The sequence below is a fragment of the Haemaphysalis longicornis genome, unplaced genomic scaffold (assembly GCF_048455015.1).
Source record: "Haemaphysalis longicornis isolate Haplotype H1 unplaced genomic scaffold, Haemaphysalis longicornis Haplotype H1 scaffold_1, whole genome shotgun sequence".
In the NCBI taxonomy this organism is placed as follows: domain Eukaryota; kingdom Metazoa; phylum Arthropoda; class Arachnida; order Ixodida; family Ixodidae; genus Haemaphysalis; species Haemaphysalis longicornis.
This window is the reverse complement of record NW_027526203.1, coordinates 127,234,920-127,262,084: the sequence shown is the minus strand read 5'-3', so window position 1 is coordinate 127,262,084 and position 27,165 is coordinate 127,234,920. Positions and strand designations below refer to the sequence as shown.

General features: G+C 51.3%; 1 long non-coding RNA gene across 1 annotated transcript in view; it reads right to left on the bottom strand.

The window, feature by feature from the left end:
* Positions 1–27,165, bottom strand: part of LOC144179689 (uncharacterized) — a 56,624-nt gene that overhangs the window by 17,291 nt on the left and 12,168 nt on the right. The window contains exon 2 of the long non-coding RNA XR_013324328.1: positions 11,224–11,294. This is a non-coding gene — a long non-coding RNA (uncharacterized LOC144179689). The remainder of the gene's footprint in view (positions 1–11,223; positions 11,295–27,165) is intronic.

Below are 27,165 nucleotides of genomic sequence, written 5' to 3'. Positions count from 1 at the left end.
CCCTCACGGTCTTGTCGAAATCGTAATGCATCTGTGACGGCCTGCAGTAGGCGCTCATTACAAACACGTTCCCTGCATTACCGATCGTTCTTGAGTGAAACTCGACCTGCGTGTGCTCGCAGCCGTGTTGTGCGGGTACGTGCTGCGTTGCGGCCACATTGGTCCGCACCAGAATGGCCATGCCGCGCTCTGTCGGGTCCGTGTACGTCACGTATCCCGGCAGGCGCGGTTTGCCGTGTGTCTCTTGAAGCGCCACCACATCCGGCTTCTGGTCCAGACTCTATATGAAGTAACAATTCACAGTCCTTGGTGCGAATGCCTCTACAGTTCCATTGATAAATGATCGTGGTCTCCCTCCCCCCCCGCGACTCGTTTTCTTGTTACTTGACTTTTATGCAGAAATGCGTTATAGTCGGGGGTTGTCGTGCGTCCCTTGGCCGGCGTGCGCAGCGCGTCTGATGATGATTGTGGCATGATGCCCCTAGGGATTGGCCAACCAAACAATCCATCACGAGATAGCTTCGCGTTCAACCACCATCGTCATCTTCCCGTAGGGGAACCGCTCAAGAAGAAGAAGAAGACAAAGCTGCGAAGAGGAGGGCTGCGTGAGTTTTGGCTACCGTTATCCTCCTCGGCCGGCGCATCTTCCCGATCTGAACCCGGTCGGAGAGCGGCTCATCGCGCCTCGGCTCCCCTTCATGAGCATCAGGCGGCTGACTCGAGGCAACGGGCAGTTTGGAATCAAGGGACAGGCGGTGAACGTGCCCATCGACGTATCGAAGGTTGTGCGGTGCCTTCCTCGCATGGTACCCGAGAACGTTGCGTTCGACGTTCGCATTTCTGCATCCTCACAATCTCCCTCGGGGAGGTGCGGGGGATTTTTTTTTTCATCAGATGTTTCGATGCGACCGCGCCTGTACGTGATCGATTCTTTGATTCTATCCATTCGCTTTTTCCTTATGGCCGCGAAACGGTTTCATACTACGAGGTTGGCGACCTTCGCCACAAGTATCGTGCTTGACTGATCGCGTCTCGGCCTTTGCCTCGCGGACCGCACAGCAACTCTCCGACTTGGTCCTTTAGCGTCCTCTCAAGTTCCATTACGCGCCAAAGGCACCCCTCGCTCGGGCTCTGCTACAAATACCCACTACACAGCGCTTTGTACGCCGACGACATCACAGTATGGATGTCACGAGGCAGCGACGCGCAACTAGCGGCCACAACAATTACAGCGACAGCAGGACTATCCTGCCACCCCACAAATCACATCTCCTTCTCCCACCAACCTACCGACCCAAACAATGGACACCCAAAATCCAAGTCGCTTTGTCGGGCTCTTTCATACCACTAGCAAACCAAATCAAAGTACTAGGGCTCACTATCCAACAAAATCGACTGAACACACACCATCCACCTACTCAGGACCCACGCAGACCAAATGCCGGGACTCCTACGGCGCGTCACCGCGCGAGGACATGGCCCTCAGGAGTCAAGATAACCCACGCCCTTTTCAACCCACGCATCACGTATACTCTACCATATCTGGCCATGACCGCACTGAACTGACACGAACCGAGACCATACAACGCACACTATATCGCCGTTCGCTACAGCTACCCCCCAGCGCTGCTTCCGACGCTATCCTCCACACGGGCACCTTTAACACACCATCCGAGCTTACAGAAGCACAACGACAGGCCTAACTATCCCGCCTTGCCCTAAACCACCCCGGCAGAACCGTCCTATTCTCCCTAAAAATTAAAACGCCCATCCACCACTCCCAACACCCCCCCTCATCCCTCCAGAATATCAAGAGGTTATCCCCCACAACATGCACCCTATCCCCCACAACATGCACCCCACCTATAACACAAACCGTCGCCTAGCGCGAGCACGATACCATGCCCAGCGCTTCCCTCCCTCCTCGGACCCGGTATACGCTGATGCTGCAGAACAGCAACTCCGCCATACATACATCATAACAGCAGTGAACCACACCCCAACGCCCTCTACCTCATCCATGCGCGCTGCCCATCCCCACGAGGCGGAGGAAGCAGCAATCACCCTGGCCACCACCTTCCACACCACCCCTACCCTTATATTAACGGATTCACAAACGGCCGTTAGAAATTTCTGCAGGGGCATCATTTCGCCCCTCGCCCAAAAAATTCTCCCCACCCACCGCCTGACCGCACCATCTTTCTTTTGTGGACTCCTGGCCATGTGGGCTTTGGCGGCGCGGAGAAGACACACGAGGCGGTCCGAGCTTTGACACACCGGACCCCTCAGCAGAGCCCCCTCCTCGCTTCAAATCCCCCTCCTCACCTAGAGCCACTGCTCACCTTCCGTGAAATCACCCCCATCACAGGCTTTCATGCACCACCCTTCCACCCCCTCACCCCTCGTTATCCCCCATTGAATCATCATCATCATCATCATCATTTGGAGACAGATCCAAACCTATTCCCTCCCCACTCGATCCATCCTCACCTACATATCACCATCCCTCTTTCCCATAAAACTTGGTGTTGGGCTAGTTGGTATCTTCCGTTTCTTCCATTTCACGAAGCGCCTCTCCCGTTTCGGGTGTCCTTTTTTTCCATTTAGGCTGTGGTCGTCATGTTAAGTTCAGCGCTATTTGTTCCATTATGCCTCTTTACCACCCCCGTTTGTTTACAGTGTGGGGACTATCAAGTTCCTGCATTTTTGCAGCCGCCCCTTTCCATAGGGGCGATTTCCCGTGCAAGCCGGGTGAACTTCCCAAGCGTTGTAGTCCCACACAAGGGCCGAGCGTCAGGCCGGGGGATCGCTTGTACCTATTTTACCGGTTGGTGCCCGGCCCCACCAAGGCACACGAATGCACATGGTGCCTTCCACAGCCACGGTGGACGCTCAACTCGCAACCGCCTGTGGCAGGACATGCCACCAGACTCTTTCACCCCCGGCAATGGCGCAACGCGGCATCATGGCCGGGGGCCCTGCCATATGTACAACGGTCAGGGAGCCCTCGCAAGGGTAAAGGCAGCTTTCCAGACGTGGATTCCCCTTTCAAGGGTCCGCACTCGACCAGGGACGCCTGTACCCATTAAAGAAACCGGTGGGTGCCCGGCGGTACCAGGCGAGTGCTGTAACTCTGAGCCATCACTGCACGCCATCTGGCATGACCCCGCCCTGCTTCCTCTTCCCCTACCCAACCCCCCCCCCCCCCCCACCCCACCCCCGACTCCTGGCTGTCTGCCCTCGCGCGCTGGGGCGCCCAGTCCCAGTGCGACCTGGACGACAAAGATCGGGCCTATAGAGCTGCGCTTCCGCGGCTCAACCGTCCATACTAAGCCTGGCCAGGAATAAAACGTGCGTGCGTGCGTGCGTGCGTGCCTCTCTCTCTCTCTCTCTCTCTCTCTCTCTCTCTCTCTCTCTCTCTCTCTCTCTCTCTCTCTCTCTCTCTCTCTCTCTCTCTCTCTCTCTCTCTCTCTCTCTCTCGACGTTCCCTAGTCTTGCTTCGATGCCCTCGAGCCTGACATTTGTAGGATTGATGGCCTCAAGTGTCGCTGCCAGCTTGCCGCCCTCTTGCGGCGGTGGTGGTTGTCTTGGCATCTGCTGTGCCGGTGCTGCCGTCTCGCGGTCTGTGGTGTTTTCGGCGTCCATCGCTTCTTGCGTTCCAGGTGCCTCTTGTGTTGGCTTCGCTGCCCCTTCCCGCGCTAGGCGTGCCGAGCTTGCGTTCCTTCGCGGCACCTTTCGTTGCTTTTCTGAAGAAGAAAGACGAGGACGCCGACCACGAGTTCTTTCGAGTTTAAAAGGAATTAACGTTTCGGCTTCCACACGGAAGCCTTGGTCACAATAAAATCTTGAAGGGAAATAATCGCCTTAAGTACGTTTCACAACGCTGCGCAGACAACTTGCGTAGATTGCAGCAGATTTCCAGCGTTCCTATTCAGCGTGTGTTCCGTCGTCTGTATGTGAAGAGATTCCAGTAGCAGGCGTGAGGTAGCATTCCTTTCTTTTGCGAGGACACGTGCAGCAGACCAGTTGATTGTGTGCGATGTGGTATCGCAGTTCTCGGCAAGGGCGCTTGTCAACACGTGGTTCTTGTTTACATCATTTAGATGCTGCAGGCGCTTCGCAAAGTTTCCAGACTCGCCAATATACACGTAAATGCAATCTGCACAAGGAATGACGTAGACAACTCCTGGATACCTCTCTCTGCAGTTTGTTCTTCACATTCACAAGTTCATGCCTTAGTTTGAGAGACGGCACATGCACACTTTGCACGTTGTATGAGCGGAGTATGCGTGACAGAGCCTCGCTGATGCCGGGCACGTACGGAATTGCCGCCCGCGTTTGAGGTCCGACGTCGGCAGCATGCGCAGGGCGAGGGCGCTGCCGTTGAAACAACGACACAACGACACAACAGGAAACTTCGTTGACGCATCCATGAACTCAACAAGCAAGCTGCTGAATACGCGACCCAGCTGTGCAAAGAGAACTGGCTGTGCGTGTGTGACGGTCTGCAGGGCACCCTGACTACCAGAATGACGTGGTCTCACCTCCGTCACCTGATCGACCCTGAGCAGCAAAAGCGCCACTAATCGAAGCCTCATGCGCACCCTCAACAACTATACTGCCGGTGCCGATGAACTCATCAACGACCTGAAGGCCAAGTACCTGAAAACTGAGAAGGGCGACATCGCACGTCAGGACTATGCAGGACCTACCAACGAAGCAATAGACAAACCATTCACCGACACCGAATTGGTCGCAGCAATCTCAGAGAGCAATAGGGGCAGCGCGCCAGGACCCGATACCATTACCTACAGGTTACTCAACAACCTCGCGGACAAGGACCGCAGGGAGCTGCTGGAATACACTAACCAGGTCTGGGAGGCTGGCAAACTCCCACCGGAATGGAAAGAGGCTTCATAACCAAGCCTGGGAAGACACCTCACATAGACAACATGTGACCGATATCCCTCACGTCCTGCGTGGGCAAGGTCATGGAACGTATGGTACTCAAAAGGTTGCAGCGACATCTGGATCCCACCGACCAGATGCCGGAGACAATGTATGGCTTTAGGCAACACCTAGGCACCCAAGATGTTCTGGTACTACTTAACAAGCTAGTAATCAAGCGGGCAACGAAACAGGCGCCGCGAGCGATACTAGCGCTCGACCTCAAAGGTGCCTTTGACAACGTCACGCATGAAAGTATCCTCCGCAACCTACGCAACATGGGTTGCGGAGTGGGAGGGTACAACTATATCCGAGACTTTCTTAGCAATCGAACTGCCATGATCAGAATAAGAGAGAAGACATCCCAACCGATCTTCCTGGGGGATAGAGGAACGCCGCAAGGTTCGTTTCTCTCCCCACTCCTGTTCAGCATGGCTCTCCTGCCGTTGCCCAAGCTTCTCGAGTGCATTGATGGCCTGGGACATACATTGTATGCCGACGACATCATCCTCTGGACTGCGAGGGCAGAGTCGGATGGATGGATCGAAGACACGCTCCAAAAAGCAGCTGACATGGTCAACAGCTGTGCGAAGGCCTGTGGTCTTTGCTGTTTGTCTCAAAAGCCGGAACTTACCATTGTTAGACCAGGTACATCAGGGAAACGATCAGAAAAAATGGGAATCACTCTGGAAGGGATCCGGATCCTTCCGGTACCTCAACTCAGGATCCTAGGCCTCCTGATACAGGCAAACGGCAAGGCAACGGCTATGACCAGAAAAATAAAGCTCGCGTCAGACCAGATCATGAAATGATCAGGCGAGTGGCCAACAGGCGGAGGAGTTTGAAGGAATCAGACACCTTGCGCCTCGTTGAGGCATGTGTTACCTCACAAATTATATACGCAGCGCCGTATATGAAACTCCTGAAAAATGACGTCATACAACTTGACGCAATAATCAGGAAAGCCACGAAGCCGGCCCTGGATATTCTAATAAATTCGTCCACACCAAAATTACTACAAATGGCAGTCCACAACACAGTAGCCGAGCTTATAGAAGCCCACCTGTCCAATCAAAGGGTCCGCCTTAGCCACACCAAGGCGGGCAGAAGCGTCCTCCCCAAGATCGAATGGCAAGAATCCCACTATACCCGCCACGGCCAATTACCCGAAGATTCGGCTGAGAAGATCGAAAGCAAACCATTACCGCGCAACATGAACCCACAAGGCACGCCGGACGACGCCAGGCCCGGGCAAGAGCCCCCTCCAGGACCCTGGAGGAAGACGACACTGTCCTGTACACAGACGCCTCCCTACCCAAACCCTCCACAATAGCTTCGGTCGCGGTCACCGGGATGGACAAGCTGGTCACCTGCGCATCAATCAACACTCCATCTTCGGAGGAAGCAGAAGTGGCGATAGCCCTCGCACTCCTGCAACCTAACGTCACCAATATCATTACGGACTCACAAGCTGCGGAGAAGAACTACAGATCTGGCTGGGTGTCCCTCGCGGCTCTAAAACTCTTCGAAAAAGCTACGCCTCCTAAATAAAACATCGCATTAGTTTGGGTCCCGACCCACTCCTCTGTTGAGGGCAATGAATATGCTCATCAACAGGCCCGAGCGCTCAACTCCCGGGCCACTGAGTAGGAGGGAAGGGGGATGGCAGTCCATCACCAGCTACACAGATATACGCCTCGAGATTCGCGATCGCTGCGCCGCCTGCCGCCGCTTCTCCGCGGCGTTTGCGGGATTAGCGCTGCGTGGCTGATAGGTGGTCACGCAGCGTTTTGGTTCTCTTTCGCTTCTCTTTGCCTTTCCGCGCACTAAACAACTTGTTATGGTGACGTCTGTAAGCTAACTGCACGTTTAGGGTGCTTAAAAAAACAGCTGCGTCTTGGTAGAGCGCTCGAACGCCAACAAGAGCTACCCGGGGAGACGGTTCTGCGCGCTTCTTGGCCGCTCTTGCGGTCGTCGGCGACGGCAGCAGCATCTCACCGCTTTCACCTTCGAACACGTCAGCACAAGTGAATTCTATTTATTGTCACCTCGTTTAGACCTGACATTGGCACTGTAAGAGGTTGGTTCGTTTTGCAGCGCAGAAAACAAATGCGGCTTTGCTTCGAATATGTACGTCGTAGAAAAATATGTTTCGGGGATGTGATAACCCAATAGCTGACAAAAACTTGTGCCTTTTATTGGAATATAAGCCACGCGAAAATTTTAAGTACACTCAAAGGCTGTGCATTGTCAGATATGTGCCCACTCATGTCTTATAGTAAGAACCAAGGTATATGTTAATGAAACCACGAGAAAATGAATGGTCTGCAAGTCAGGAATAAATAGAATAGTCGTGCGGGAATGAAAAAAAAAAAACGGAGAGCAGCTTCTGAAATGCTAAAGACGTTTGTTTGAGCAAGGTAGTATTCACCAGACCAACTAGATGCGAAATGCACTGATATTTCGCTAGACGTACAATGGGGGGGGGGTGAGGAGGAGGACGCTCAACTATCGTTGTTTACAAATGCGGAGCGAAATCAACGAATGAACGTTTTAGTAATCACAAACAAGCTGCGTGTTCACTTTTCGTTTGTTTTTCGCCTTCAACGAATGGCTGATCACTCGGCGGACGCATTTTTTGAAGAATACAGGGTAGGCAGTTCACAAGAAATACGAGGTGTCGTTGAAAGAGTTGATTGATTTATTGCAGGGTTTATCGTGCTGACGCAACAGAGACGATGAGGCACGCCGTAGTGGAGGGCTCCGGATTAATTTTGACCACCTGGAGATCCTTAACGCGCGCCCAAATCTCGTACACACGGGCTCGTTGGAAGAGTGTCGTATCTGATAAGGGTCTCTGATTTAGGTTTATGCTACATTCTGCAGTCTCTCTGTGTCATACGACGATGTTTCGAAGAAGAGTTTGGTCGCGGACGCAGATTACTCTATAAGCCCATCTTCGCGCTTCTCGTGGAGGATAAATGTACCAGATGATTCTTTGCGAGCGCTCACCTCGTGACAAGACGACCCAGCATTAAATTTGTCGTCGTGTGCTGACTCCGGAGTGTAATTTTGCATTATCCATCGTACTTCTTTGGTACAATGTTTGCGAAATTTATGCCGCATTGGCTTTTTCAGGGTACTGATCAATATCTGATATGTGATATTGGCAAGCGTAACTTGCGTGCTGTCAGGTATGAGTGCTCCGCTGCATTTTGTAGTGCACAAAGTCGATTTACATCATAGTGTGTATGGCCGCAACATGACCATCGGAGGAAACACTGCTTACGGAGACACTGCCATTAAATTTCAGGGCAGCAGATTGCAATCAGCTGCATGCAAATGCTCGCTTCGGGACGCCGGCCTGTGACACACGCCCGGCGCTCATATAGATCTTTCTAAGATCGCGTCATAAACGTTTATACTCTCGTGAACACACCAGGCTTGCAAACAGAGTGCCTGCTCCACGTTATTCGGTATTTCGAACGCGGACAAACGGTAAATCGCTGTCTTGAACGAGCCCCAAAAGCAACGGCGACAGGGGGGAGCGGGCCGGGGACTCCCGCGCCTGCTTTTGAAACGGGCCGCTAGGGGGATTTCAGTGGCGCCCCTACAGGCCGCGCTCGAGGCGTATAGTCAAGTATTACAGGAACGGTAGGAAGGCATTCCCACACCCCCACCACTCCTTGGCTAGAACACAGCAAGCGATACACAGGCAAAGTCGGGCAGGCTCCTTTCCGCATCCCTGTCTCCAGAATAAAATGTACTCAGAAATATACAAGAACAGATGCCCTCACTGCAATGCACCAGGCACGCTCCACCACGTCATAGGAGAGTGCGATTTCTCCAAACCACCCCCCCCCCCTATACCCATAAGTAATCCCCCTACTATCCTCACCGTTGACGAGCGACCTTGCTATCCAGCCCCGCCCTGGAAGGCCAGCTCCGACTTACAGGGGCCAGGCGGCCCTGGAAGCGTATGGAACCCGTGAAGAGGGAGCCACCCCATCGGGCGCTGAACGCACTCTATTTGACAATAAAAGCTGTTTCCTCCTCCTCCTCCAGAGATGCCGTTTTGCTGCATATTCGGTAATGTTGTTAACAAAAGAGCCGGTCGAAGTGAACGCCGAGGCCGTAGATGCGCAATCTCGCAGCACTGATGAACGCCGAAATGGCCGCCGTTGCTGTCGTGCGTGCCTCAGTGGCGTTGCTACAACGCTCAGCTTCTCTGGTAGTAAATGCTGGGTCCGGCCTAGCCTGACGCATGCGCTGGAAATCTTGGGCAAGAACTGCTCTATTTAGTGACAGTAGTCCTGCCTAGCCTGCAAAGATCATCACCAAACATAATTTTTACCAGGCACCCGCAGTGGGAGAGTCCCATCGCTCACAGGCGCCTTATCCATAATGCGGTTTCGATGCTTATTTTGCGGTTTACTTAAACGAATTCTGAGCTCTATTCTGTATGCCTGATTAGCCAAACGCATGCATTTGGCATCTTCGGCTTCGGCCTTGGCGATGAAACCGTTGGCGGGTAGAGGTATACACCTTTGCTGTAATAACTACAAGCCGTATTGTTCTCGATCAATATCCAGCAGAGGTAATTACAAAGTGTACTGGCGTGACGGCCGCCGTTTCTGACCAGTGCATATCCTGATTGGGCACTGTCAAATTGGGAAAATAGGTAAATCGTCACCTCCACTCAGCCCCCACCAACGTCACAGATGTTGACATAAGTTCACCCCTCAGTAAACCTTGCGCCAGTGAACAGCCAGACATCACTCCAGAACTGCTCCTGGAGAGACGCTAAACACAAGAACATTGAGAGTGCGGATTGTAGACGGGGTTTGCGGTCGACTCGCGACCCGCCGTGGTGGCTCAGTGGCTAAGGCGTTGTACTGCTGAGCACGAGGATGTGGGTTCGATTTCCGGCCGCGACGGCCGCTTTTTTGATGGAGGAGAAAAGCAAAAACGCCCGTGTGTACGAGATTTCAGCGCGCGTTAAAGGAGCCATGAAGACAAAACACAAGTTTGGTTCATTCAAAAGATTGCCTCGTTAGAATCATACTGACCACTTTTAACGTAAACTTCGCTCAAATAAGCTATATAATTAGGAAAAAGGGAAATGGCCATGCGATCCATTCGCTCATTTCCCGCAAAAGAACCTACGATGTCATATCAGCCTGCTCTGCGATTGGCGGAGGCCGGCAAAAGCAAACGCAAATTAGGCAGGGCTTATGGGCTTGCAGAAAGAGGTATTTGTGCTTAAATTTAGGGCACATTCTTTTTAAACCATAAGAATTGTGGGGCATACAGTGGAAGTTACGAAAGCACATGTAAACATAGATGTACTGATGTGTACTGCTGTTGGCACTGCACGCACTATGCTTGGTTTAGCTGCACAGCACTGCGGAGGCGACACTGGCCGATTGACGCAAGCAATAGTGTCTTACGTGACCATATTTGTCGAGCAACCACTATGTTTCACGAAACGATGATTTTCGCCCAGAACAAAAACAAGCCAGGTTTGAATAAGACCAAAAATAAACCAAGGCAGAAAACGGCTTGTCACGGTATGGTGGCGCCATCTAGGTTCAGCTACGTAAACATACCCGCGAACGCCGCCGCTCTAGCCCGGCTGTGCGCTGGGCTGCAGAGCGGTCGGTTACTGTGATGTCATGCAAACCAGGAACACACACGATTTAACGGGAAAATCAAAATTTTAACTTAAATTGAATAATTTAGCACTGAATAAAAGCATCGTTTGCATCCGGACAAACGCTGGGGGCACTATAAAACACGAAATCTTTCGAATAAAACAAACTTGTATTTTGTCTTCATGGCTCCTTTAAAGATCCCCAGGTGGTCCAAATTATTCCGTAGCCGTCCACTACGGCGAGCCTCATCGCCTGCATTGCGTCGGAGCGTTAAACCCTACAATCAATCAATGGTTGACTAGGGATGACGGGGAGCGATAGTCCAAAGTGACGCTTACTGCTGTGCTGTGAAACGTGAGATTTTAAGTATGTGGCAAGTTTAACCCAAGGCGAGATTTTCTAGGGGGTACAGTTATAAGCGCTTGATTATAATTTTACTAATGATTAGAACAAATTACATAGTTTTACATGTTCCTTTTTCTAAATTAGATAACGATAACACGACTTATGCATCTGGGTGAAATGTAAAATACTTGTAATCACATCGTTTCAACAGCAGTTTGGGACTATGAACACCCGGAAGGAAAACCTATGCAATTAAATGAGCGAGCTGCAACCTGACCTCCTGAAAGTCCGATGCGCAGTCTACAGGGCCGAGAACACGCGTTCACTGGAATCCAATGGCTGTGTCACCTGTGAAGAACAAAAAACGAAATGATTTAGAATGCTGTCAAGGAGTTCAGAAGTTAAAAATGGGACGATAGAGTGTAATCCTCCGAAACCTCAAGAGTGAAGCACACAGTAATAACCTACAGGACGAACAAGAAGCCCGGCGCTTACCGCTGGGGAATACTACAGGCGTAAGGAAAGAATGAAAACTACGGGGAAGAAAGCAGCACGGTCCTTGCTTGTTTCGGAGGCAATTAAAAGCGACAGCATTCATCCTTCCTCTTTAAGGTAGGGACGTTGCAACTATAAAGCCATTAAAGTGCAGTAATAAAATACATGAAGACAATTGAGCTCATTATCAATATTCTGCTATTTATATAGGGGCACCTGACATCCCCTTACCAATCTCACAGCCATGCTGGCCGTGCCAAACCAGACAACAATTTTCGGGGGCAGTTACATGTGAGAAACAGCGCTGGGAAAAATTTTAAGGTGATAGCGGCAAACACCGTGGCCTTATTCCTGGCAAGCGGGCCCACCTAACAGCTTGTCAGGTGCCAGTAAGCATTCTCTATGCTTAAAATGGGAATCCCCAAATTGTCGAGATGGTTGGAATGGGTTGCTATGGATGGCGCTGTCTCCTGGTTTGAAGTAAAGAGCTTTGGCTCTGGTTTTGTATTTGAGAAGAATTTGGAAGGCAGTAAGGCTGATATGTTAACTCCAAAGGAGTGAAATGCTGCTCTAACCGTATATCTCATAACGCCAGGCACCTTCAGCGGAGGCTAGAATTAGGAAGCACGCAGTGGCTAGGGTAATCACAGGTCTTATCCCCGTATTCGCGAAAATATAGTCAATCACGCGGTGTACGAGACTTGGGGCAAGATCTGAATTACTAAAATATTTTATAACGCGGTGAGCAAGACTGTGCTCGCGCTGATAAATTCATATAACAATGTATTGCGAACACGAAGGGGCAGTAACCGCCTTGCCGCGCGATAGATAGGAACCTTATTGTTACGGCGCAAGGGCATCTGCAGCAAAAGAGTTGGATGGTCATTCTGTGTGTCGTGTGGATAAAATATTCATGAAATGCGTATGGTATTTGTAAGGTCCACTTAAGAGATCAGCGACCAGGCGCCCGGGCTGCGCGTGAGAACCCGCCACTCTGTCTGGGGACTCAGCACTGTGGACTCTACGCTGCAGCCGTCGCCAATTCGTCACGGCGCGCACGGGACACGGATTGTCTGGCCCACCGAATACCACAGGGATAATCCCCCATTGAGAACGAGACGGCGCCGCCGGGTTCCAAGAATCGTCGACGTGACGCGCGGAGGAGGTGGAATTACCGGCGTCGAAGCGCGCGCCGCGCGAGACACCATTGTTAACTCGCCCCGGTCGACACAGTGCACTGTCGCCGCCTTTCGCTCTCACCCCGCGGGGTAGCGCGCACCTGCTCATCCGCGAGCGTTCCGTTGACCCAAAGATGGCGGCGCCTTATTCAATATTCCGTAGCGCCCTGAGTGACAGCTGTCTACGTGAATTTGGGCCCTCCCTTACGCGTGTACAAACGCGACAGGGGCGTTCCAGAGAGAGTATGATCTCGAGGTGTTATAAGGCCGAACTTGGCCGTTCGAAATCGTTCTTGTCTGAGCGCCGAGCTGGGCAGTTCCCGGCGGGACAAGGAGTCTCGACCGTTGAAGCTAGGTTGGGATTTGTGAGCCCCCTAGGCTAAAGGTTAGGATCGCGTCGGAAGTTTAGGGTGCAGCGCCGTACCGGGCAACTGGACGGATCCGGCGACGAGACAGGGTCTCGGCCGTCGTTTCTCGAGCGGTTTGTGTACGCTCCGATAATAGGAGAGTTAGACGAACTTGAGGAGCTCGAGTGATTTGTGCGCACTCGGAGCTAGCGTCTAGCTGAAGTTTGAAGTTTTTCCTTTTAAAGCAAAGCTTTTTACCTCTACCCCCCAAGGGTTCTTTCACCGCTGTTGGTGTCACCAGAACACTCCAGCGAACAAATAAAAGAATTTACTGCCACCGCTGGGAATCGAACCCGCAACTACTAGACTAACAAAGCGAGAGCCCGTTGTCTTACCGATTTAGCTACGAGCCCACGCGAAGACAGGGAACACAGGTGGTGTACTCACCAAGCACATCTACGGGTTTACCCCCTGCGTTCTCGCTGAATGCCACGTGAAAGCGTCACGCGACCACTCACGCCCGTCTAGCGGCCCTGTGCACACCTTGCTCATGTGCTAAGAGTTACAAAAATAAAAGAAGCTCACACCAATGCATGGTATCTCACTTCTAGTACGCCAATGTGCTAAAGCCTGTGGCCTCCAGTGTTCACGTAAACAATCACAGCTCCTTGTCTTCCGCCCTCACGCCACACCAAGGAATACATTCAAATACTCCTTGATGGCCAGGCCATCACTCCAAGCCCCAGCATCAGATCCTGGGCCTACATCTCGTGGCTAACACCAAGAGTGACGTCTCCTTGCAGCGCCTCAAAAACAGCATTAATCAAATCATACACATGATCAGGCGAGTTGCCACCAAGAATCTAGGCCTAAAGGAATCCGGTACCTTTCGATTAATTGCAGCTTTTGTCCTCTCGAGAGTTACTTACGTCAACCCCCTGTCTTCTTCTCGACAAGGAAGACATAGAGATGCTTTATATAATGATTAGAAAGGTGGTCGAGCAGGCCATTGGTGTTCTCATGAGTGCGTCCACACAGAGGCTGCTTAGCACGGGATTCCACAACACGGTGGAAGAGCTGCTAGAAGGCCATCTTTCTAACCAGAAGGTCCGACTCAGAACTGCGATGGGTAACCGCATGCTTCACCAGATTGGCTGGGCAGCCCAGAATGTCACTCCGCTTGACTTACTCCCAGACTCTTTGCGGCTAAAACTAAAGATGCTCCCTTTGCTTAGAAATATGAACCCCTCACATGACGAGGGTCACCGAAAAGCACGCGCTCAAGCGCTAAACACCACCCTCGGTGGGGATCATGCAGTTATCTACACAGACGCCTCCAAACATCGAGGGCAGCAATACGTCATCATCGTGGCTACCTCCAGAACCAACCTCCTTGCGTGTACCTCGCTGAGGACCCAAGAAATGACGACAGCAGCAGAGGCAGCCATCACCTTGGCTCTCGCTCAACCAGGAGTGCGGAGGGTAGTCATCGATTCCCAGCAAGCCTACTGGAATTACCAGTAGGGTTGGGTGACCTGACCTGCACTGCGCGTGCTAAAAAACCACTCCCCAAACGGTTCCATTCAGCTCATTCGGACTTCCGCTCACGCTTCAATGGAGGGAAACAAATACGCCCACCCAACAAGCCTGCGCTTTTACCTCCCGTGCTATGGAGCTGCTCGAGGACAGTCACCCGCTTGTCACGTTTAGGGAGATAACCCAGCATTATCGCCTTCTGAGACAGACCGTACCTTCGCCTTACCCTGACCTTTCCAGAGAACAACAAACTACCCTACGGCTCATACAATCCGGCCTCCTTCCCACAGCCTACGCGTCTTCACTTAATGTATCCGAATCGCTACGACGCTAAATGTAAATTTTGCTCAGAAGTAGGAACACTCCGCCCCGTAATCATGGTGTGCGACTTTAGCCCTGAGCACCCTCCTCTCTTTCCGTCAACTACCGAACAAAAGCAATGAGAGATGATGCTGTCCAGCCGCTCTCTGCCTACCCAGCTTCAGCTGGTGGACAGGGCACAGGCGGCGCTGACTGAATATGGGTTACAGGGAAGAAGGAATCACTCCCCAGGGCTGCACTCTGGGCCGTTCAGAAATCTGAACAGAAGTATTTCTTCCTCCTCCTCCTTCTCTGCCGCAAATCTTGTCGCCTCCGTACGCGGCGCAGAGACGGAGAAGACAGATCGCCTAACACCGGGCTGGAGCTTACTTTAATTTTATAAAAAAAGTTTCCACTCTTGTGCTACACCAGTACAACGCAACCAAACACCGTTCATGCTTCATGCCTTGATTGAACCTTTACAAGAATATCTCTTCGAAGTAATAAATGGTGTGGCAAGTGCATTTCACTTCTCTCTGGTTTTGCTATTTGTAGAGCGATGCAGGTGAGTGAATTTAAGTGACGTCGGATGGGTAATCGTTATGGGTGCCGTTTACAGCTTTGCTTTCCAACCACATTCACGGGGTGGATTGGCGCGATTTTTTATTACTCATGTACCCAGTTTTCCTACTGTAAATAGCTGTATATAAACTCATCGTTTCACTTAATCAACCCCAACGCCTCGAGTTCGTCAATTCGACCGCCGTCTCCAAGAACTTCAACACCATCGCCCTGCCAGCCCCCTGCCAAATCAACCGGAGCCCGGGCGATTGGGTTCCTGATCGACACCGGACTTCGGGGAAACGAACCACTACCATCTTTACTGTATTGATTAGAAGTTCTGTATTTAATGGTGCAGGCTGTCCTAACAAGGTCAAAAGATCGGTGAAGGTAAGCATAGTCGAGGCACGACAGCGCAAGTCTCAGTGCACACAAATGAACACTCAGAAGCTCTCACAATGCTGAAGGAGTCTGAAGGTGCGTGCGATGCGAGACGAAGTTTAAAATTTTTGTTTCCGCAACATTGTTACAGCAATGCTTGTTGGTGATCATTGGTTGGTCTTCTAAAAAGTAAAAAGAAATGTAGTGAAACTTTGTCAGTGTCAATTTCAGGGAAGTGTTCCTGCCTGGCATTACTACAGGATTTGTACCCAACTAACTCGTTAAGCATGAAAAGCCGTTCCCCACACTTGTCCAACCCTCGTGCTGGCCACAAACTTGTTCCATTCAGAAGGTATAAAAGTGTGGTCTATTCGCCGTACTGAAATGAAAAGTTCAGTGTATATAGTATGTTTCTCAAAGAAGTATTTACCCATGTATGTTTTAGTGCGTATAGTTGGTTGGTTGTTTCTTTGTTGCATTCGTGTGGCAAAATTGATTTGATTGATTGTAGGGTTTAACGCACCGACGCAACGCAGGCGATGAGGCTCGCCGTAGTGAAGGGTTCCGGATTAATTTTGACCAGCTGGGGGTCTTTAACGCGCGCCAAAATCTCGTACACATGGGCGTTTTTGCTTTTTGCCTCCACCAGAAAAGCGACCACCACGGCCGGGAATTGAACCCGCGTCTTCGTGCTCAGCAGCACAATGCCTTAGCCACTGAGCCATGGCGGCGGGTTCACCATTTTGTCGAACTCAAACAGGAGAAAGCTTTTCTGGTTACCGATTCAGAAAACCAAGGAGTGGCTTCAGCATGCGTAATGCATGCTATAGCAGCCTCCCGCGCCCCTTCTTTAAAACAAGTCGAACGAAGCAAGTGCAGCCAATGCACCCATGCCTCCCACGGCGTTCACTATGGAAACGCCATGGCGAGCGGTTTCAGAGTGCAGCAACACTGCGGACGAGGGAATGGGCGCAGTGAAATGCGTTAGACTCGTGCGCGCACGTCGCGACACCAGTGCCTGATCAAAGTCGGTTTTCTACTCCCGAGTACAGTACTCATAAGTACTACTCGTGAGTGCATGTAATCGCGAGGGTGGTACTCATGAGTACTACTAGCGAGTAGATGTACTCATGTCTGTACCAACTCGTCGTCATGCTCACTTCTTTATCGGGATCTGGGCTCACTCGTCATCGTACTCACTTTTTCCGTCTGCGTCTGTACTCACTCATCATCGCACTCACTCGCGAGTTTAAGTATATGGGTGAGTACGCCGACCTACGCTGCAGACATCCTGAAGAGCAACCGGTTCTGTTTGAGCAGTAGTTTGTTTCGTTCAGTCAGACCCATAGTTGTTTGGCCTGAGCACTCAATTGAAAGAAGAACGGCATGTAGATGAATAGAAGCTTTAAGAAGAGGTCAATGACCGACGCGTGCAAGATGCGATTGCATGCGTGACCCTCCACGAATGTATGTTAAGTTGAAAACATACAGAAGCACCTTATACGTGCGATGGTGATCTAAGCACCATTAGTCACACTCAACGGACAATCTTTGGATGGGGTTGGATAGAAAGGCCCCAAGCGCAAGGCTGAGCCATAACTGTCGAACTGGATCCCAATTTTTCAGCGCAGTTTATTGGCTTGTTCATATACCACACTTCTTTAGTTCAGGCGCGACCTCACCACACTTAAAATATGCAAAAGACACGTCTTTCCTGCTCCATATGACTGGTTGCACGAGAGTTTCAGAATGCCCATTGTTTTAATGCACTTATTAACGGAAGAACGACGCAGTCGAGACCTGGGCCATGGCTGCCCTTAGCAGGGATGACAACTTTACTAACACGGTCAAACTACATGATGATGCTGATCATTACTGATGCGTACCCATCGGGAGATTCAACATCCTCCCACGCGCGCAACGTTCACGTCTGCTATTAAGGGCACAAGCAGCGTCCTTCAATGTTCTGGCACAAGCGTTGCAGCGCGAACCGATCCTTTCCTGCGTCCTGTAACACGTTCCTTATGGACGATGTTTGCGGAAGGAGCCCCGTTGAGTGGCACCTTAAACGACTCGTTCCGTCGCGAGCTGATGCGCCGCTCCTGGTTTGTTTCGAACTCGCCTACGCTGATTTGTGGTCCAGCCTTGAACGCAGAATATTTACTCTTCGGTTGGAACCACGCGGGTCAGTTCTTCGTGAGCCTCGTGACAGCGCTGCTTTTCTTGGCGACCCGTGGCCTCCGCTCAGGCGTCCTTTTCAAGGGCTGGTCGCATCTCTCTCCCGCCCGCGAGAAAATCGCTGCGAGATTGAATAAGGCCACAATTCTAAAAGGTTGGCTTCCGTTCCATAAGGTCAATCCTGAAAGAGCTGTCGGGAGAAGCTGTCCTCTTTTGTCTCCAGCGGTGCATGCGCCATCGTGCAGCCTTCAGCACAGCCTGGAGTCGCCAATGTAATGCGGACGACAACCAGACTGTGGGTCCAGCTGCCTCAGAAGGTTGCAGTCCTTTAGCCTTGCAGTTATTGTGGCGAAGTCTATATGTTGCAAGTCCTAATATTTTGGTGAAACGATAGCTGTTCCGCAGGGAATCTAGTGGTGTTCTTCTGTCGGCTTTGTGCTTGCATTTCGTTTGTTTTTCTTCTCCTGACGAGATCGTTTTCCTGCTTCTTGTCAGCTCAATGTACGGTTCGGATGGTTCTCCACCAGGCCTTGCTGCCTTCTCGCATGGGGCAGACGTAACACGCCAATGTTTCTCGGCTGTCCCAACTTCGCTGAGACGGAACACCTCAGATTCAGGCCTGGGTACAACGTGTAGCAATCCTCCGTTGGTTAGAGTTCGTCGGCTTTTCATTACTTCCAGTAAGCGTTTGCTCTTCACTTTGTCTGAAAGGAAGATACACTCGATATCGCACGGTGGGGACTCTGCCTTCTCTCTCTCTCATCCTTGAAATCTCCAGGGTTTTCGTTGTCTGTTTGGACTGCAGCTTCTGAGTCGTCCTTGTGTGCGGCAGGCGTAGCCTCGGGGTCTGCACCCACTTCTCTTGTTGGGATGTTCGATGCTCCCTCGTAGCAGGCACCCACTTTCAGGTCCTGTCGTTCAGCCTCGTCTTCGGCCTTGCATGTTGAAGCCTGAGCTGCAGCGACAATTTTTTTTCTTTGCGGAAAATTCGGAGACGTTTGCGGGAAAATTGGTTTCCATCGTCTTCTCTTTGTCTGGTGTGTGTAAGAAGCGCTTCCTAGCGTCGCGCGTCGCGTTAAACGAAACGGGTCCCTGCATGACCATCCTGGAGCAGTTGTACTCTGACGGACCTGCTGGCCTCACGCTATCCCGAGTCGATGTTTCACACGTCGTCATGTGCACAACGCGGTGTGCACTCTCCCTTCCTTTTCTTAGCGTGATAGACGTGGACGACCGCGTATCTGCCAGCTCCACCTCGGAAAAGTTTCTGTGCTCGCGCGTCGTCCTTTCGAAAATGCTCCCAAGCCTCTGTAGTTCACGCGGCTCAACCTTAACTGTGGGAACCTGAAACGTTGGCAAGGTACCCTTCGAGGTCGATGTAAGTGAGCGCACCTCAGAGGGGTCGCTTCGATGCGTTGCCGGAAGAACGCCTTTGAACACAAAAGTAAATGGGCGAGGGCAAATTGGCGTGCCTGATGTGCCGTTGGTAGTGGCTGTCATGCCGGGCGACTTTGCGACCTTCAAAGCATCGCGGAGCCACATGAGGGTACGGCATATCTCTCCTCGGCATGACAACGCGTCGAAGTAGTCCTGATCCAGTTTGTCACGGTCAAGCAGTTCTACGATTCTCCCTTCAATCTGGTACAGTGCGGCATCTTTACTTTCAAGGAGGTCAATGGCCGCTTGCAAATCATGCGAAGATGGAGAGGGGTCTTCCAGAAGCTCATTCGCTGCCATGAGCAGTCTCGAAGTAGCGACACGAAGCATGCGTTGCTGCCGGGGCAGCTTATCCATTCGACACTTACTGTCGGTCGTCACTGGATGGTCTGGGCCAGCCATGCCGACCTCCGGCTGAGGGCGGGGTGATCAGCGGAAACAGCAGTCAAAGGAACGGGGTTCTGGGTACCTCAAGCCGGAGGGGACGTGGGTGGTCTCCGTCGTGTGCGGTCATCCTCCCGGGCTTAACGGCACCAAAAAATATTAACGGAAGAACGACGCAGTCGAGACCTGGGCCATGGCTGCCCTTAGCGGGGATGACAACTTTACTAACACGGGCAAACTACATGATGATGCTGATCATTACTGATGCGTACCCATCGGGAGATTCAACAGCACTTATTCTTGGGTTTAATAATGCATAGAATAATCGTGAACCTTTTGTCCAGCGTAACGTCAAGAAATTCATGCTCATTTTCCTCTGGAATTTTTGCCCCATTGGGAGCACATGGCAAGGTTCCCCTTGACCGGCGCGCTGTCTGGAATGTAAAACAAGTGCTATTTTCAGGATTCTCCTTAAATCCGCTCTCATCAACCCACTTGGCAGGTTTCTTCCTACCCATTTGTATTCGCCGCTCGCTGATGGAGAGGTTACAAGATTTATAACAAATGCGTAGAATCCCCGCACACAGAGCCAAAATATTGTTGATGGCGGTGCCTTTGAAGGGTGTTCATCTCAAGTATTACAAGTGCACACCTGAGTACTCCGTTTTCCCATTCGTGGCAAGCAGTGCGTGAAAGGTGGCGTTTCTCTATCGGCTATATGTCTGTTTGTGCTATCTACATTTTGTTTTCCCGCCCTGCAAACCAATACTTAACGTATCTTTGCCGTACGACCACTTAATTCCGTCGATTCCTGGTTAGCCAGGAGGTGCTGTCGAACAATTTAATCAAGCAGTGCGAAGGAAGCGCGCAACGAACGCGAAGCTGCGCCAAAACCAATGATTGCAAGAAAGAATTTTCTTCCATATCCAAGCAAATACTGGAAGTGGTTCAATTTTGCATCAAACTACTGGGCTCACCGCGACTTAAGTCCGATCTTCTAGCGCCTTATCCCTTACGCTCCGCGTGACCCATAGTGTGACACATGCGAGTGCTGTTAAGACAGTGTACGCGTACTTTTGTATCCGCATTAACAACCTTGGCGGAAGAAAAATATCTATAGGCGGCAATTTTTTTGTCTCCCGGACACTCCTTGCGGCGGACTTCGCAGTTCAATAGGGCGCAGGGAGCACTATGCTAGTGGCGCATCACCTAAAGACAAGGGACCTGGACCTGGATGTCAATATGCTCGCGCTATCCGTCAGGTGGCGGCAGCAAACTTGGAATAGAAAAGGCATCACTGTAGCATCCAAGCAAGGCAGCACCTCAAGTCAAGAAAGATGCGCAGATTCAAACCACGTCGCAGAGAGCATTTGCCGGAAGAGAGAGATCTCATTAGAACTTCTTCCGATTTCAGGATTTAAAATAGCGTAACCAAATATTTGCTAGCCAACGGCTGCATTGGTGCGTGCGCCGAGCCGCGGTGAATCTTCGAAAAATTTGCCGAGGTAGTTGAAATGTACAGCCATGAGCTTAAGTTTACGGACCATGGGAGCGATGACCAAAACTAACCGCTGCGTCGTCTGGTTGCGCGGCGCCTGCTGTCGACACCACGTACAGCCTCCCAAATTTTTAATAATATAGCGGGAGCGACGACCAACCGGCCGGTCAGCGCCTTATGGTGTTCAGCAGCGAAATAGGAAGGTACGCGCCCGCGAACGAGCATAGGGATATTTGCTGTATGGTTGTAGTCTGCTACGCTGTTTCCTTGAGAGTGGTACACCCCCTGCCACTGTATCGGAATGATTTTGTGCCCCAGGATTCTTAGCTACATTTGGCGGTAGCGAAAAGGCCTTGCAAGATAAGAAAAACAGGGTGTGTGTGTGGGGGGGGGGGGGGGGGGTGTGGCCCTGAGAAGAACAGCGAAGCAGATGACGCTCCCACAACAGATGGATCTATGCGCGTGCGCGTACCCTCGCAAATTTTACCGGTGAACACCGTGCTAAGGCGCTGCCGATCGGTTGTCGCTCCCGCTATATTATGAAAATTTTGGGACGCTATACAGTGCAGGCGCTGGCTATCAGTGTAGCACACATGCCACTGTCGCTCCCTTTATTTCACGTTTCGCTCACGCCCCGATAAATCGGCGACAGGCGAACCTCACTGGTCTTTTGCGCACTGCTGGGCAACACCTGCGGAAACAGCATACTCGCGTAAACGTCAATAGAATGTTTTCACGTAGCGTTTTCAACCCTAAGCAAAGTGTTACCGTACGCTATTCTCTTGCCTCGGAGACACGGCGCATTCGCAGTACGCAAAGTTGGTTTTGCGTTTAGCGGCCGTAAAACGAACGCACGAAAACGAAGACACGTTTTTTGCTCTTGTCTTAAATAGTTCCCATGGTTTGAAGGTTGCTATCGCGGTGCAGCGAAACTAACTAGGAATCGCTGACTGCCCGAACGAAGCTCCTGCAAGCCGGCGTCCGATGGTGTGCGTGCGTGCGCGTGCGCGGGCGTGTGCGTGTGCGTGGGCGTGGGCGTGTTGTTGCCGAGTTCGCCTCACGGTGGAAGGCGGTTGCTTGGTGGTGCCGTTGTGCTATAGTAATGCATTGAAATACGACCAACAATGCGCGTGGCCTTCAGCACTTGCCGCGCATTCTGCCGACAGGCCGCGTAGCCAGTGCGAACAAGTTACAAGAGTTCGTGACCAGCCTTGATATGGAAAGACCATCGTCTTCCCGTTGTTTATTGGGAGTTCAGCACGAAATAAAAAAAAAATAAGGGAATATAGCTGCGGGCCCCGCTTCCTCTCAGCGCAGCAACTATGTTAGATAACGCTCGCGTGGGCGGGCGCCGAACTCGGCTGGAAGACCGACCAAAACACCCACACGCAGAACGTTGGTCTTTTCATATCGAGGTTGCACACGAACTCCCGTAACTTGCGCATGCGCGACCCGTCGCCAGCATTTGCAGCATGTACTGAAAGCCACGCGCTCCGTTGTTCGTATTTCAATGTATCGCGCTAGTACAATGACACCGCCAGCAACCGTGGTCTACGGAGCCCCCTAGGGCCCTATTCTCGATGCTAAATTCACCATGAACAGCGAATTCGCCGAAAGACCTCATTGGCTTTCAGTTTGTGTCACGTGCTTCCGGCTGACAAAGCGGCTGTGTGTGCTATCGTTATTTTGATGTTTCATGATGTTTACTAGCCCCAATTTTGAAGTTTTGCATTGTTAACGGGATATTAACGAAATAGCGTTATTAGGCTCATTTTTCGATTTTCCCGTGCCTCTTAGCCGTCCGCTATCGGCCGTGATGATCAATCGTCCGCTTAAATAAGTCATCGCTGCCATCCGGAAGCTACGACTGAGACACGCAGAAGCGAAGACTGGCCTGAATCTTAAATACGCGCAGCACCAAATGAAATGTGGAAAGAAAGACAATGACTGCACGGCCGTCACAAAAGAAAAGATATGCGAATTTAGCAGGTTGCTGGTAGAATGTTCCGCAGACCGTCGCCAGCCGGGCCCACAACAGACGCCGTTACACCAAAGCAGCTCTCCCATAGTAACTAATGCCGGCGCCAACATTGTGCCACATAACAAAACTAGGAGCAGAAGATTACCGGAAGCGCCTCGAAAACCAAGGAATGTCTAGATTATGAGCAGAAACGAACTAAACTGTCTCCTCGTAAGAAATAAAACGCAGTGCATAGCGCCTAATTACAGTAAATTTAATTTACTTTTCGAATTTTTCACGGCTTCCAAAGATGTGATGGCACTACGCGACGATGATAAAAGAAACCATTCAAAATATTTAAGAATGTCGTCCCAGAGAACACAAACGTAAGAATCCTCTGCGTAGTCCTACTGAGAAGCGTAGGGCCATTCTCACAATCGCAAAAATACGAAAATCTAACGAAATCGTTAACCTTCATCGGGACAGCTTATAAGGCGGCCCTCAACCTCCCAATTTTCACAGCCGTCATAGTGGTCCTAAAATTGAGTCTTTCAAACACCGTTGTAGACATTGGGGAATCCACTCTCGTAGCGCAGAGGAAGCGGTTGCGGAAAAAAGTTGGAACGGACTGCCCGTACACGAGACACCCCCTGCCCTTTCTCCCTGGACGCTATGCTTGACATGTCAGCTATCAAGAGAGTCCTCATAAAAGCTCTTCCCAACCGAAATCATTGGATCCGAAACTAAACAAGGACAGGCGAGCAGCCAGTATCAAACTCCTACGATTAAAGTCCCGAAACCGTACAAACACAGTATACACCGCTGCCGGAACCGACGAAAGCACTCGGGCCACAACCGCCGCACTGGACTACCCTCACAATTTTTGTAACTACATGATCCTCTCCCACACACAGGAACGAAAGAACAGGAGATTGGAGTCATCCTATTTGCAATCCAGCTACAGAAACTATGAAGTAAAAGCAAAAATACCATTAGAGACTGTCATTACAGCATTTCAAACATTACAAGCAGATCACCTAAACGTTTCGTTAAACATTTTCTGACGTGCAATGAAAGACGATCGAATGACATACACACCCAGACGCGCCGGTCTGTAAGGGATCGAGGCAGCCGACCAAGAAGCACGCGAGCTCGCATACCATGCTCCTTGTGCCCACGGCTGCCACACTCCCCACCCCGAGATATACGGCGAACGTCTCTGTCTATGCCTAGGAACACGATCCTTCGCGTGCCACAAGGGGCTCCAAGACTGAAGAATCGCCAACTCTACAAACCCACCTATATGTTCACCAATCCATTTGTGGGAACATGCTCGGCAGGAAATTGAAAACTGTGGTAAATGCGGAAATCGTGCACCATCATCCATGAACCCCACCATTTCCAAGGGCACTCTCAAGGGAGAACAACTCTGACATGACACATTCCATTTCTCTGGAGTAATAGGAGGCAGCATGTACCAGCCTGAGCAGATTGAGCGTGGCCTCAAAATTAGCCTGAGCAGACGGAGAGGTCAGGGAACAAGCTGCTGCAACCGGGGCTGTGGACTTCGGATCCTCCGCGGCACGCGCTCCCGCTATTTCTTATAGAACAAGGGTATTCTTCCCATGTCTACCTAAGCAAAATCTGAAATGTTCAAACCGACCACGATATGAAAGGATAACCGCCCTGAACCACTGACAGTGTTGCCTTTTTTTCTGAAATTGACAAAAACCAAGCAGCCGCAACGTTTTACGCCCACATCTTATTAAGCTACATAAGTTTAGGGGGCGTCTGTATCTTGTGCGATGGTGATTTAAAACCGTCGAGGCTAGTCTTGCCCTCATTAGGGACCTCCAGTGGCTGGAAAGCATAAATGGTAAACGTAGTAACTCCACTCCAAAACGCCCCTTCGGCATCGATGTAACGCTATCGCGTCGTACATCTTAAAGGGACACTGAAGTGAATTTGTCAAGCTCCAGTTTTAAAGCAACGCTTTTTACCTCTACCCCCACAGGGTTCTTTCGCGACCGTGGGTGTCAACAGAAAACTCCAGCGAACAAATAAAAGAATTTACTGGCACCACCGGGAATCGGACATGGAACTAATAGACTAACAAAGCGAGAGCCCGTTGTCTTACCGATTTAGCTGCGAGCCCACGCGAAGACGGGGAAGACAGGTGGTGTACTCACCAAGCACACCTACGGGTTTACCCCCTGCGTTCTCGCTGAATGCCACGTGAAAGCGTCACGTGACCACTCACGCCCGTCTAGCGGCCCTGTCTAGCGGCCCTGTCACGCCTGTCTACCGGATCATGTGCTAAGAGTTACAAAATTAAGGAAGCTCACACCAATGCATGGCATCTCACTTCTAGGGCGCCAATGTGCTAAAGCCTGTGGCCTCCAGTGTTCACGTAAAAAAATCACAGCTCCTTGTCGTCCACCCTCACGCCAAATCAAGGAATACATTCAAATACTCCGTGATGGCCAGGCCATCACTCCAAGCCCCAGCATCAAGATCCTGGGCCTACATCTCGAGGCTAACACCAAGAGTGACGTATCCTCGCAGCGCCTCAAAAACAGCATTAATCAAATCATACACATGATCAGTCGAGTTACCTCCAAGAAGTGAGGCCTAAAGGAGTCCGGTACCTTTCGATTAATTGATGCTTTTTTCCTCTCGAGAGTCACTTACGTCAACCCCCTGTCTTCTTCTCGACAAGGAAGACATAGAGATGCTTTATATAATGATTAGAAAGGCAGTCGAGCAGGCCATTGGTGTTCTCATGAGTGCATCCACACAGAGGCTGCTTAGCACGGGGCTCCACAACACGGTTGAAGAGTTGATAGAAGGCCATCTTTCTAACCAGAAGGTCCGACTCAGAACTGCGGTGGGTAACCGCATGCTTGACCAGATTGGCTGGGCAGTCCAGAATGTCACTCCGCTTGACGTACTCCCAGCCTCTTGGCGACTAAAACTAAAGATGCTCCCTTTGCTTAGAAACATGAACCCCTCACATGACGAGGGTCCCCGAAAAGCACGGGCTCAAGCGCTAAACACTACCCTCGGTGGGGTTCATGCAGTTATCTACACACACGCCTCCAAACATCGAGGGCAGCAATACGCCATCATCGTGGCTACCTCCAGAACCAACCTCCTTGCGTGTACCTCGCTTAGGACCAAAGAAATTACGGCAGCAGAAGAGGCAGCCATCACCTTGGATCTCACTCAACCTGGAGTTCGGAGGGTAGTTACCGATTCCCAGCAAGCCTACTGGAATTACCAGTCAGGTTAGGTCTCCTGGCCTGCACTGCGCGTGCTAAAAAACCACTCCCCAAACGGTTCCATTCAGCTCATCTGGACCCCCCTCACGCTTCAATGGAGAGCAACAAATACGCCAACCCAACAAGCCTGCGCTTTCCCCTCCCGTTCTATGGAGCTGCACGAGGACAGTCACCCGCTTGTCACGTTCATGGAGATAACCCAGCATTATCGCCTTCTGAGACAGACCGTACCTTCGCCACACCCTGACATTTCCAGAGAACAACAAACTATCCTACGGCTCATAGAATCCGGGCTCCTTCCCACAGCCTACGAGTCTTCACTTAATGCATCCGAATCGCTACGAAGCTGAAGGTAAATTTTGCTCAGCAGTAGGAACACTCCGCTCCGTAATCGGGGTGTGCGACTTTAGCCCTGAGCACCCTCCTCTCTTTCTGTCAACCACCCAACAAGAGCAATGGGAGATGCTGCTGTCCAGGCCCTCTCTACCTACCCAGCTTCAGCGGGTGGACAGAACACAGGACGCGCGGACTGCGTATGGGTCCCACAGAAGAAGGAATCAATCCCCAGGGCTGCACTCTGGGCCGTTCAGAAATCTGAACAGAAGTATTTCTTCTTCCTCCTCCTTCTCTGCCGCAAATCTCCTCGCCTCCGTCCGCGGCGCAGAGACGGAGAAGTCAGATCG